At 28.3% G+C, this 15,192-nt stretch overlaps 1 pseudogene; it reads right to left on the bottom strand.

Moving 5' to 3' along the window:
• Positions 1-2,599: 2,599 nt before the first annotated feature.
• Positions 2,600-3,771, bottom strand: LOC108809090 (protein MIZU-KUSSEI 1-like; annotated as a pseudogene).
• Between the last annotated feature and the right edge of the window lie 11,421 nt (positions 3,772-15,192).

The following is a 15,192-nucleotide window of genomic DNA, read 5'->3' as shown; positions in this document are numbered from 1 at the left end:
ATTTGGTGAAATTGTTCCATTCCGATTAAAATAGAAGTTGTCCATTAAATAGAGGAGTTTAGGAACCATTTATAGTTTTTAGATGAAAAACATATTTAGATTCATATTAAGATTCGTTGATATTCTAAATAAGGGTGGACAAACAAGAATTTCGTTATGAACACACACAAAATCTTCCATTATAACAAAACTAATATAGAAAATAATTTTATGTTTCTTATTTTAAGATACATCTTTTTGAGAGACCTTGAAACCAAATTAACACATACAACTCGCACCTCTATATTTTAAAAGTCAGCATGTAATTTTAAAAATATATATTAGATACTCACCAATTATTTTACCAAAAATTGACACTTCACCCTTATTTTTTATAAAATTTATAAAATTTGAAACATATTCCATCTTTCTATTATTTGAACTAAATATATTAGTAAAAGTGTTATAGTTCATATATAGTTATTTTAATAATTAATAATATAAGTATGTTCTCTATATAAAACATCAACTTTGTTTTATGTTTAAATTCCAACTAAATTAATTTTGTTATGACTATCGGCTTTTAATTCTATTTTTATTAAATCGATTAGTAACAACCACTTATGTTATTACACTTTGAAATAAACAACTTCAAACAAAATAATGCACTATGATCACTAACCACTATCAAAAAGATCAGAAAATATCATTTTTAATATATTTTTATTTTTATATTTAACATATTTTATTTGTTAAGACCATATAATAATTTATAAATTTATGTAAAAATATAACATACGAACCCGGCGCGTAGCGCCGGAAAATCACTAGTTAATGATAAATTTAAATGAATAGTTATTATTAAAGAGAATGTCACAAGTTGGTAAATAATAAGAGAAATTAAGGGTTATTATTTTTTATTTGTACTTCAACTTTTTAATAGGATAGACCAGGAAAGAAATCAATGGGGACGAGAGTACACGTGAAAATAGAGTAAAGGAGGTGTGTTGTGGAACCAACTATGTTTATATGTTAGGTTTATATTGTACCTCGTGTAAATCTCCCATTTTTTCATACCTTATCACTCACATATCCTTCCTTTTAATTTATTCTCTTCTTTTGTCAGTATTTAATCATTCATGATTTTGAGAATCTATAATGGAAAACAAGAAAAATCATACAAACAGTACTAACTCACACAAAAGAGGGGACAAAAGAACATATCAATGATAGAATAAGACTGTAAGAGCCGAACATACCTTGCTGGATATCACGATTTTGAATGCCTCTTTGTCATTTTCTGGGACGTCGGCTTCCATACAAGTATTTTAGTTTATTTGTTTGTTTTTCTTGATATCAATAGTATAGTTATGTCGAATTATTTTATCAATATTTGTGTACAATGAATGTATCTCAAGATATCGATCAACAGAAGTCTGATGTTTTCTTTTCCTGAAGTATCATGTGAAATTACTGATGTTCTTTGTTTATTGTACATACTTGCTGATAAAGTTCTTGTCTACATTCTCTGAACAATACAATGTAATATTATAAGTTAGACTATAGCGTGCGCCTATATCATAGTAATAGGCCAAATCTTATTCTATTGCACCCAACCAGAGGTTCAAATGACAAAGCTAGTGGGTTTTATTTTCTTAACATAATAAAAAGGGGAATGAGTGGCGTCAAAATGAAGCTCGGTGCGATCAAAGAGACAATAAAACAAACAAAAAGACAAAAGAAAAAGAGAAACGAGGTCCGACACTGGCACTACACCGAAGCTAGAACCAAGATACTCGATCATGTGGTTCTCTGTTTGGTCCCAATCGCACATTGCTTTAGCATGAAGTTTATGACGCACCGTACGTGCAATTGACATGCTTACGTTGTGGTCCCTTGGGATTAATTTTTAACGAATTACATATTCATGATGATAAAATGTAGCCGATTAACGCAAGTAATTCAACCATATTGGTAAAAAAAAATTATAGTATTGTTGTAGTCTTTATTAGTCTAATTTGCAAAAAAAACAAAATTGTAAAAAAAATGGTACAAATTATTAGATTGATCAATAAACGTCTAGCGTCACTCCCTTTCGAAGTTAACACCCCATATCTTATAATTATTGTTATTATCATCATTACCTTATTTGAGTATACATGAACCTTAAACTAGTACTCATTAAGGTCTCCAACATCAAAGCAATTCAGTTGTTTTGGGTAGTAGCTATTTCTCTAGTCTCAACAAAGTTCAAACCGTTATAGTGCGTGGGGTACTATTCCGTCTAATCCTGTGTAATTGTTTGCAATTGTCTAGTTGGTAAGAATCAATTACACGGCCTTAACCAAAAGAATGAAACAACAATTGTACCCGGCATATCGTAAGAACAAAAAAAAAAAAAGTTTGGTCTAAGAATCATAGCTGCCTTTAATTGATTTGCAGAGGTTTAAATTGTAGCTAATGATTTGAGGAGTACATGAGATCACGGGACGTCTAAGGCCAAACCCAATTATATCTTAACCTTTTAGAGCAAAAAGAAAAATATATGTACAAATTACTTACGAAAACATATGTACATATTACTCTTTTGGTAGTTTTACTTTACTATGTACACCAAAGAAACGCGAAAAGTAGCAATAATCTTATTAATATTGTAGCTACATTATACTCATGATACATGAATATTTTCACGATCTCAAAAGAAATATACTAAGCTCCTGTCCATAACCACCACCAGGATTCATCATATGAAACGATTCCGAGTCACTCGACCCAGTGACTCGCTCAAACCTCGCTCTTAAGTACAGCGTCTGCTCCTCTTTATCGACCGGCACAACTCCAGCTCCGACTGAAACAGACCGTATCATCCTCAAGAAAATAGCGTCGTTTTCCGTCACCTTTCTCCCCACGGCAGACCCCATTTTCCTTCCGTTACAATACATCAACCACACCGGAACATCAAAGATCGACGAAGGGCAACTATTGCTACTGCTGCTACTTCGACGCCGGTCACGCTCGAGGGCTATGCGTACAACACCTGATTTATCCATTTCCTTGGCTAAAGTCGCCGTGGGAACAGGGAACAGCTAACTCGAGGAGGAGAAGCGGAGAAGATCCCACGGCGGTGTCTTGAAGGCAGAAACTGACTCTTCCACGACGGTACCCGAAAAATGTTCCACTTACGATGCTGTTACCAGGGCCGGCCCTAAGATTTTGGGGGCCTGTTGCACTGTCTATGTAAAAAAAAATTTGGGGGCCTAAAAAAAATTTTTGGGGCCTAAAAAAAATTTTGGGGGCTTATGTCTATGTAATTTTCTTCAAAATTTTCGGGGGCCTGTTGCAAATGTTTCATGACGCATTGCTCAGGGCCGGCCCAGCCAACGGTAAGAAGAGGAGCAAGAGGAGGAGGAGGAGTGGTCTGAGGAGGAAGAGGAGGAAGAAGAGGAAGAGACAGAAACAGTGTCGGTGTGGTACGAAGGAGAAGGTTGTTGGTAAGTGCAACAGTATGGGAGCATGCATTGGATGAGTGAGCGGAGAGTTCGTCGGTGACGTAATTCACGAGCGCAGTCCACGGTGGTCGGAGTAGTTATAAGCTGCATGTGATGATGATGCTTTCCTAAATCGACCATCGTTCTCATATTTGTTTCTCTTCTCTTTTGGGAGTTAACTTAGTGAAGTCGAGAGGGAAATCAAAGAAGAGAAGTGTATTAAGTTTGTTTTTGGTGTGTGAAAGAGTCAAAGAGAAGACGAAGTTTAATGGCATATATGCATAAGAAGGATGTGCTCATGGAGAGCGGCGACTTTTCTTTGTTTTTGTTTTAACATTTATACAAATATTATTATTATAAGATATGCTATTATAATAATATTAATATCTTTCTTTAGTCTAGTGCACATTTCTTTTTTTTTATCTGATATTTTATTAATGGCACAAACGCCTGACAATCCAAGAACAAAAAACAAAAACATAAAAACCAACCCAAAGATAAACTGAGAATACAGGCCCAAAGCCCATTTCACAAACCGATCTAACTGGCACAAACACACGCGGCTTCAAGCTTGCATGACCGCCCACGTGTTAACTCTATCCATCCAAACGCTCCACGCGTCACCCGATCACCACATCGTAACCCACTTGCCGAGGCTGTCACCGGAGAAGACGAAAGCAATCCCTTGATTCACCAGAACACGCCGGAACTGAAACCACAACATCCAACCTCGTCCCTCCGTTTTCTTCACCGGAACTCTGACCACCGAAAGACGAAGACGTTCACCGACAAAGGGAGATAGCTCACCTAAGAGCACCCGTTGAGAAGAAAATCAAACCCGACATATGTTAACCAACCACCACCATAAAGGATGGTGATATACGAAAGACAAACCACGAAGACAGCACAAACCGACGAAGACAGCGCTAAGAAAGCCGCCGCTTTCCGGAGACAAGAGCCGGCGAAGTCGGCGCTAAGGGAGCCGCAACTTCCCGGAGACAAGAGCCGGCGAAATCAGCGCTAAGGGAGCCGCCGCTTCCCGGAGACACAAGCCGGCGAAACAGTGTTTCGGGAACCACCGCTTTCCAGAGACAATCATCTGATCTACTGATCAGACAAACAAAAGGATTTGAGTACTCATCATCATCACCTCCGTGAAAGATATTTAGAGAGAGAACGGAGGGATGAGAAAGACTCAATATTTGATAAGTTGTTATGTCTAGTGCACATTTCTATAACGCGGAAATTTTTTTTTATTGGAATAAATTTAGTATTTCAAAAAAATAAAGCGAAAAGGTTGATCTTATTTCACTACAAGAAAACAGCGTAATTCTGACTGACGTTCTGATGGAAAATGAGTTCCTCGGAATATTCCAAAAAATTTCCGAGGAAATTCCGAGGAACTCACTATCCGTTGGTGTTTTCTGATGAAATGCCGAGAAAAACATATTCCTCGGAATAGGATTTAAAGATTTGATTATAGGGTTTGTGTTCTTCGGAAAAGCCTCGGAAAATTCCGAAGAAATTGTGAGGAAACATAAGTTTTGATTATAAGTTTTGTGTTCCTCGGAATTTCTTTGGAATATTCCGAGTAAAAATAAGTTGTCCTCGGACTTTCCTCGAAATATTCCGAGGAAATTCCGATGAAGTAGAGTTTTTTTAACCGAAAACAACGTTTTGCGTTTTGTATAACATTTATATAAGCCTTATTAAGTGAAATTATGACTACTAGATTGACAAAATTTCTCAGGTTAAATATTTGTGATATATATTGTCTCTTTAATTATGGTGATATCACAATTTTTTCACGAAAATCATCTAGATAAATTAGTCATTATTTATCTAATTAATAAAAACTAGTCCATTTCTAAATATGAAACTAGCTGGTAAAAAATATTCAGAATATAAACATAAATACGAAATATATTTAATGAATTTGAATCAATGAATCATAATAATATTTAGTTTGATAAATAAATATTCAAAACACCAAAGTATAAGATTAAAAACAACAACTTGAAATTAATCGGAATTTGCTTCCGGAACACGAACTCTCGCGTTTATTGTTTATTAAATTTTTTTAATGTTCCTGATATAAATTACTATAATATTGGTCAAATTTAATTTTAGATTGGTGTCAATGCATATTTACATAAAAGAAATACATATATTTTTTACAAGTAGTGGGGTAAGCTCTTCTTCATTGTCTTCGCCCCTGTATTCAATATTTATAAGTAAAAGAAAAAAAACAGTATTCAATATTTATAGGTAAAGGAAAAATAATAATTAAAAGGGAGCATGCATTGATTGGGCATCTGCATCTGGTCCTCACGTTTTTTCCTCCTTCCTACAGGACATAAATTTATCACACAGGTTTGTCCTGCTTGCAGTACTATTTATTTTTTTACTATTTATTCTTCTGCATTTTTGTGTTGATTGGAAACTAAATGCAGATCAATCTGCACATCATTTTCTCCTGCTTTTCTTCTGCACTTCTCCAGCCTCACATTTAAACCCTATGAGTTATAACATATGATGAATGGCATTAAAAAAACAGTTCATCTGCTCGGCGTACGTCCTGCTCTTCTCATGCCCTTCCATTCACAACCTAAGCTGATCAAGTGCAGATCAAGCAGATCATGTGCAGATCATGTGCAGATCATGTGCAGATCAAGCAGATCATGTGGAAGAAAGAAAGATCATGCAGATCAAATAGTCTTTGACCATACTAGACATTGATTCGGTATTACAGTTGAGTCAATAGTCGGATTGGTCCATACCGATCCAACCGGTATTTTAATTTAATTTTAACTTGAAGAAAATCAAGATTTAATATCAAACTGGATCACTGGTTTTACTGAATTTGACCAGTTATGGACTGGGTTTACCAATTTTACTCAAATTAGATTCTTAACACAACTTGTAACCGGTTGAAGAACGAGTAACAGTCTGATCGGTTTGACCGGCAAGTCCGGTTTGGTTTTCAAAACACTGATTAGAGTTTAAATAATAAAAATTACAAAGATAAAATAAAATATATAAGTATATAAATACAATACATAAATAGTAATAAGTATACTATTATTATGTTACTGTAATTTATAAATCAGGATATGAAAATATTAGTAATAAACCAAATACATTTATCTTCCATTAATATATACATTTAAATAATTAAAAACAAACCATCATATGAATAATTCAGATAAATGTTCAATTTATATGAAAGAAATAAATAAAAAGAGATAAATAGAAAATTAAAGTTTTTTGTATTGTTCAAACTGTAAATAAAATCGAATGAAAATATACTATTTATAGAAGAATATTAAATATATTAATAATTTGTAACAAATTATTTATTGGTCAAAAAGAAAAAAAATGGATGAACATCACCAACATTGTAGTGGACAAAACTGCATGTAGGAGATCTACCTTTTTCAAAAAGACGAAAAAAAATTTAAACTGCATGCAAGTTTTCTTCCAGTTAAATTTTTAAAAACAGAAAAACATAAATGGTACCACAAATACAGTTCTCCTGCAATATTAGTGATCTGCCTTTCTCCTGCCATCTCCATTCATAATCTAAGTTGGAGTAAATCATTTTTCTCTCGTTGATATTTGCATGCGGCTACAATCTCCAAAGCTCTTCTCCATGCAATAGTCTACGAGTTTGTAATGAGAGAATATTTTATTACACTCCATACTTTCAGAGCATTTCGTTCAATTGTTCGAAACATTCAACAAACACTTTAGAATAAACTGATAGATATATCGACCGGCCATCCTCAATTAACATAGTTCCCTTATTTGTTGGTCACTTAATTCTATTTCACATTCATTTGATGTCATTAATTAGATTTTCCATGGGGTTCTCTCTTTTAGCATTGTTTCTACCAACTCTTCGATTGGGTATCTTTATTTTCAGATTGTCCCCTGAGTAGTGTATCTATAAATATAGAATGCATTAAAAATAACTATTACCATATACGAAGAGTTGGCCAGTCCATGTACGTAGAAGCGATTATTGAATATGCTATAACCGATTATCAGTTCTCATTTTTTACAACACATATATCATATATGTAGTATTTCATCACGCATGTACAAACCTATCACTGTAGAAGTACTGCCGATCATGTACGAGGACTTGCTATTTTTAAAGCGAAAGAAAAGAATATTGAATTCTTAACGTTCACACCAATCACCAATTGAGCACTCGTCGCAATATTGAAAAAAGTAAAATAAAACCATATATTATAAAATGTTACCGCCTCTTTCATTACAAAACGGTGGTCTTATAGTGGAATCTTTATGCTATGCATATCACGTCTCCGTTTAGGATCCATCAACACACATTTGAATTATTTTTTTTGCAACTTATATATTTTTTATTTAACAGTTGATTTTAGTTTATAACTTTATATTATATATTGATTCATCATATTTGTTTAGTACTAGTATTATGCCCCGTACTTCGTACAGGAAAAATAACTGATACATTTTTATGTTAAAATAGTGTATTATATTGCAATAATGCGTAATAATGTCTGTAGACAACAAATATATATATGTACTTAAGTTCTATTAGAATAACAGTAGCATTTTCTTCTTTTTACGAAGGACAAAGTGATTAGTAATTTTCTTCTTAATTTCCTTTTAATTTCTTTTTTACTTGGTTGCAATGTTTGTGTTAGCTTTTGTTATGTTCTTTTACAAAAGTTTAGAGATTTAACTCATGTAATCATTATGTTTAAACATACATAAACTATCTCATATTTTGTGAAGATTACTAAATTTAGAATTAAAATACATTTGGGACCATGACACAATGTGCCTAAATCAATTTACACTCAATTTAATTTTAACAAAAAGAAAAAAAAGTTTGATTACAACTCCACCATCGATGGATATCTACTTCCTTTATAAAAATACAAACTTATAAAATGGACCATATTGAATATGTGGATTGGAGAAAAAGTGAAAAAATGTTTTTAGTAAGAAAAAGTTATAAATTAACCTCTTGCAAATATAAATGATAAAAATTAGGTGGTTATTTATAGATTGTTTGTACGGTGATCGTAGTTTGAAAGAAGATTCAAAACAACCATTATTACGTTTAAAACATTATGAATCGTGCTTTAATTTAGCTGTATTTTTCAATTGTTTTTATTTTTATTTTATTTATTTCTTTTGTCCACATGTCAGCTTTTCATTCGATAGATGACTTGCGTTTTAATATATAAGGGATATGCATTAGACACGAAAACCCAACTCGACGATATGTTGAAATTTCTAAAAACTTACACTGAAAAGGTCTAAAACTGACACTGGTTTCTAATTAAGAACTTACAGTTATCTATTTTATTAAAAAGGAAAGAGTTTTGATAAATCTACCAAAGTTGTTTTGGACCCTTTTCTTTTTATATATATTTTTGTCTTCCCCTTTTTGTTATAACAATATGTGACAAGCATATATACATTAGTACTTTCCGTAACCTATACTTCCTAATACGACGTTTATAATACTTTTCCGTAACCATGAGTTCAAACATGTTTGTATTATATACATTAGTCAAAATAATAATTAATTCATCCACAAACGGTTATTCACACCTTTGACTACACAACATGTATATAATATACTTATATACAACTAACCATTTTTTAACAAACAATTAACATTAGTCTCATACTATTATTTAATTAGCACAATCAATTATTTGATGTTTATTTGCAACATAATTTGGAGTAAAAGAATGAAAAAATAAATATTTATGAAAAGTATCTCATAAAGGGAATGCATATATTTTTATACTAAAGTGTGTTTTTGTTAAAAATAAATATTTTTTAAAAAACTATTAAATCTCATATACCATTATTATTTGAAACTCTTAATTATAATATAAATTGATCTCAAACTAATACCTACACCATAAATCCTAACTCATATACTACTAACTGGTTATTTAAACTACAATATTATCAAATCTATTGATATCGATATATTTTGAATCGTTTATATACTGATTTAGTTACCGAACAGCTTTTAGGTAATAATTTAATATATACATGGTATCTAAAATTTAAATTCAAAGATATTTTAATTGACAAATGTAAATATATAATTATTTAGCTATGACAACACATGATTTAGTTGAGATTATAACCAGTTACGTCAATAACATTGAATTCGAATATAACCTGTCCAATTTTATATCTAACATCAATACTATTAAAATAGGATATTTTTTATTTATACTCTTAATAAAACTCGTAATTTTACCAGAACTATTCTTACTTTTATAAATGATTAATAAAATTATTGTTGACAAAAAAATTATTAATGGCATTTAAGTATTTTAGTTTTGAATCTACAAATACATCTAAATAAATATTAGACCTATATTAACCTTAAATCTAATACAAATATTTTAAGTTTAAATATTAAAGCTATATATATTGTAAACCCTATATAAAGTAACAAACATAATGGTATCATTCTATTATTACGCATATTTTCAATGCAAACCATTATTAGGGTTTACGCGTAATAATAGAATGAATAGAACAATTTTAATATTCTCAATTATGAATAGAACAATTTTAATATGAATAGAACACTATCCAGATCTGAATCAAATATTTTTTAAACTCAAACATTAATATAGAACAATTTTAAATTATCTGTATTTTAATAAATGAAAAAACGAACCAGCGCTTAAAAACGCGGATTAGATTAGTATTATAAATACTATGCTATGAAATTTGAACTATAGACTCCAATTGATCGAAAAAAAAAAAGACTCCAATTGAAAGCACAACTTTTTAAGTCAAACAATGTAGTTTTAAAAATAAGGAGTAGTACGTCCGGCCACAAAGTTAATCTAACCAACTTTTTAAATATAAAATCGACCTTAATTATGAGCACCACATATCTATATTAATTCCTAAAATGTCAATTAATTTTACGAACGCGCCATCTATGACGCTTTGTTTTTTTTCTTAGATCTAGAATTTCAAGGGAATATATCATTCAGAATTCAACAGCTTTATAATTGATGATGACAACATTTATAGCATTATGAACAACAACATTTAATAAGAATAACTATGTTGTATCTAGATCCGTTAACATATTTTTTATAACCTAACATATTTTGTCTTTCAGTAAAAAATTTATCAAGCAAAACCATGTACAGTATTTCTTTCTTGATTGGGTTTCACTAAATAGCACATCTAAAGTAACATATAAGTTCGAGCTTTTTCAAAACAAAGTAAGAACCACATATCAGTGCGATCGCAGACTAGGTGTGAGGCATTTCTGAAGCCACTATCCATGTTTATAACACCTTTTATAGATACAAGCATCATTTGTAGATATATAATTATATTATATACTAGAATTCGATCCGTGTTTTCATTGTTTATTTGTTGATTAAATTGATAGTTTTTATATAAAAAATATTATAAAGTTATATTATTATGTTTTTCATAAGTTTGTGTAAATCATTTATTAGTGTTTTTATTTTTACTCAATAGATCAAAATTTTCTACGTGTATAGAATATTTACTTGTGCTATAGATGATATTTTTAGTTTAAATATTGAACTTTTATATGAATTTTATTTTCTTTTTTTTTTAATATTTTGTTCAAATATGGTTTAGGTACGTACTTATTTAATAAAAACCTACAATTTGTATGTGTGTAATGGTTTTGGAAATATGTTTTTAAGGGATAATATGTATAGATTTCTTTTAGAATATTTACTTATTTATTTATTAATGTAAAAAAAAAGTCAGTGGCATGGCTTTGTAATTTTTCAAAAAACTAAGTACATAGTCCTATGAGAGATTCTGATTTAATAGTATAGATAAGTTGTACGAGATTAAGGTAAGAAACACATGTATTAGGTTTTCAAAAAGTTAAAACTAAATGATAATCCATGTGTTTTTATTTTAAATGTAAAAGCTCTCTAAGAACACTCCAGCAAAATTTATTTGGTTGTTTATAGCAGGTAAGCGAACTAGAAGACCTCCTCAAGAACAAATTTGACGTTTGCTTAGATAATTGGAAAAATTGCTAATAGAGAAAAAAAAAATAAGGATGTTGTCCTTTTGGTATAAATCATTTTTTGTCTAATTTTTCTTCTTTTTATCCTTTGTATTTCTGAAAACTAATGAAATAAATACTTTTGTGAATCAAAAAAGATATTAAAAATACAAAATTAATAAAACACCAATATACATATGCTGATATTTTTTTTTGTTTTCAAAAAGTTGATAAATAAGAATTTGAAAATACGTTCTACTAAAGGTAGAATGTGCCTTCTACGGAAAATGGTATAATAGAAACCGTTTTCTAAAATAAACATGTTCATCTACTATTTTTAGAACGTACATTCTACTATTTACTAATTTTCTAAAAAAGTGGAATGCGCATTCTACTAATCCTAAAGCTATCTACTTTTCGTACGGAAGCATCTTCTACTTTTATTAAGTATTCTAAATTTTGCGGAATATGTTTTCTAAAATGTACTCTTCCGTCTACTAAAAGTAGAATGCGTGTTCTGGATTTTTGTCAATGTTCTAAACTTTTAGAAGGCGCCTTCTACGGATAAGATTACCTGATTTTTGCGAAAATTAATGAAAATTTCAGTTATGAAAATATTCTAAAAATCTTCTAAAAATATTCTAACTTCCTAAAACGTGTTATTTTCGATTTTGCTTGTCAAATTTTTTTAAAAAAATAATTCTCCCTTGTCTTATTCATTAATCTATGGTTTTCTATAGTTTTTCTTTTGTTTTTTTTCACAAACTCTTGTTCACTATGATACATATCTATACAACATGTGGTGTTTTGAAATTAGGTGCATTTTTTGTAAAATTTTATTTTTACTTTATAAAGTTTACAAATTTTATTTTTATTAAAAACATTTTTAAAATTTATATTTTATTTAAAAAGTTTGATAAAATTAAAATGGTTACAAACGTTTTAAACTTTTTATAAAAAATAAAAATTTGTAAAATGTTTCTTTTTATAAAGTTAGTTTAAAGTTTTTATTAATTTTTTGTAAAGTTTTATTTTTATTTTATAAATTTTAATTTTTTTATTTAATTACAGTTTTATTAAAAAAGTTTTAAACTTTTTATAAAAATAAAACTTTGTAAAATGTTTTTAATAAGTTTATTTAACGTTTTTATTAAAAAAAATTGCAAATTGTTTTTATTTTTACAAAGTTTATTTTTATTAAATAAAATTTTAAAATTTTTATTTTATTTTCCCTTTTTAAAACATTTTAATTATTATTATTTTAAATTCTTTTAGTTTAATGTGTTTAATGAAAAACTTTAAACAAACTATATAAAATTTGTAAATTTTATAAAAATAAAATAAAACTTTACAAAAAGTTTTTAATAAAAAGTTTAAACAAACTTTATAAAAATACATTTAATTTTTTTTCATTAAAAATTTTGATAAAATTAAAAAGTTTACAAACATTTTAAACTTTTTATAAAAAATAAAACTTTGTTAACTGTTTTTTATTAGGTTGATTTAACGTTTTTTATTTAAAAAATTTTGTAAATTATTTTTTTGTTTTTATTAAGTTTTACAAAATTTATTTTTATTAAAAAAATAAAAGTTTTTATTTTTATTTTCCCTTTTTAAACGTTTTAATTATTATTTTATAAAATTCTATTAATTTAATGTGTTTAATTAGATTAATCAAGGATTAGTTTTGGGATTATGAAAGAAATTATACTAAAAGGACAACTAAATGATAGTTTTATACTATAGGGACAACCATGCTGAATTTTTGTTCCGTTTTGGCAATTTTCCCTAGATAATTCGATTGATAACTAAGTCTAAGTATAAGAAACTGGGTAAGCGATACTTACTGTAGCATATATACTTCGACTTCACAAGACTAATCATAAAAATATAGTCATTAATGGATTTAATTTGATTTGCTAGCTCGCTTTCCGACTATATAAAGTAGGTAACATAATCTTTGAATTCTGAAACTGAATAGCACAGAATTTCAAAGTTTGATTTTTTAACATAGAATTAGAACTACGTGCGGGTATATTTTTCTTTTTTTCAATGGATTAAAATTAAGAATAGCAATTTCTTTTAAAAAAAATTATGACTGCCTATTTTTTTTAATTTATTGGTATTATTTGCTTATATCGGTAATAAAACTATAAGAAAAATTTTAGCATAGTATAACTGATCATTTCCCATTTGATATATTTTATATTTTTAAAATTTAATTATAATTTATTATTAAAAAAAATAAATGAATATTAGTTCTAACAAAATAGTTGTAAATGCATTTTCAAAAATTAATCAATTTATATGGTTATTATCATTGAATAAAATTTAAATAGTTTTAATTTTCGTTTATAAATCACTAAATTAGTTTTAGATCTAATCATATTTTCTGATAAATAGAATTTAAATTATTAATTTTCGGAATTTTTTTTAAAAGCTTCTTAAAAGATTTTCAAAGATTTTGGTAGTTTTGTTTTTAAAATATTTATTTGCGTTTCAAATAAAAAAGATAAAGATATTGAAAAAAATATTCTGAACTAAACTATGTAAAATAATATAGTTTCTAAGAAATGGTCCAAATTTAAAAAAAAAAATCACTCATGAAAAAAATGATGACTTCTATTTTAATAGGTTAGTAGATTTTGATCTGCGCTTTCAAAACATAAATTAAAGTCTGAAACAAACCAAAATTTATATAATATAAATTTGTAGTTTTGATTGTGTATGTACATTTAAATGTTATACATGAAGTGTTGTAATGTTTTTAAACCCGACCAAGACCTGCAGTTATACCGACAAAACCAATGATTCGATATGTAATCCGGTTTGGTTTAAAAAATCATTGTTTTCAAATCATGTAAAACCTACAAAAACCGATAAAACTCGGATCCAGCTTCCAATTGAATCGATGGATCACCTGATATGTAATCCCATTTGACTTAAATTGTTATATTTAAATATTTTAGTTCATGAATGTTTAGCTGGACTGTGGAAATATTATGAATATGATGTTCCAATTTTACAAAGTTAGTTGCACAAATTTTCAGCCAAACTAAATTTTCATTAATTGTAAGCGTAATGAATCAATATTTGAGAGGATGCATACCAAAAATAAAAATAGATTTAAGCATCAACTAATTGTATAATAATGTCTATTACATTTTAGTGATTTACATTTGAAAAAGTATAATCTTAATTTATTTATTTAGTTTACTTTTATTGTCACAGGTTATTAGAGTTTTTGATGTTTTTTGTTTATTTGAAATTTAAAAGTTTATTTCATTATTAACTTTAGACATTTAAATATTTATTAATTATAATTTTGCTATATGTTTTTATTATATATCTAATTTCTCATTTATTACAGTTTGATATATATATATGTATGTAAATAATATTATAAAATTAATTAAACTATTGACCTATACTCTCTTGTATATGATATAATTGTATTAATATATTTGTTCACTTAGTTTTATATTATATGCATGTTCGAATAATCTATAAAAACTATATTCATAAAAATATCAGTTATAATATGTTTCATCATATATTAAATATTAATAGTAGCTAACTATTCATATTTATTTATTTATAATAATATATTTATATTTATATATATAATTATATCTAATTTAATACTTTTACTATAATAATTTTATTTTTATGTAT

Source organism: Raphanus sativus, chromosome 6 (genome assembly GCF_000801105.2).
Source record: "Raphanus sativus cultivar WK10039 chromosome 6, ASM80110v3, whole genome shotgun sequence".
Lineage (NCBI taxonomy): Eukaryota > Viridiplantae > Streptophyta > Magnoliopsida > Brassicales > Brassicaceae > Raphanus > Raphanus sativus.
Note: the sequence above shows the minus strand (reverse complement) of the source record. Positions and strands in the feature narration are given on the sequence as shown.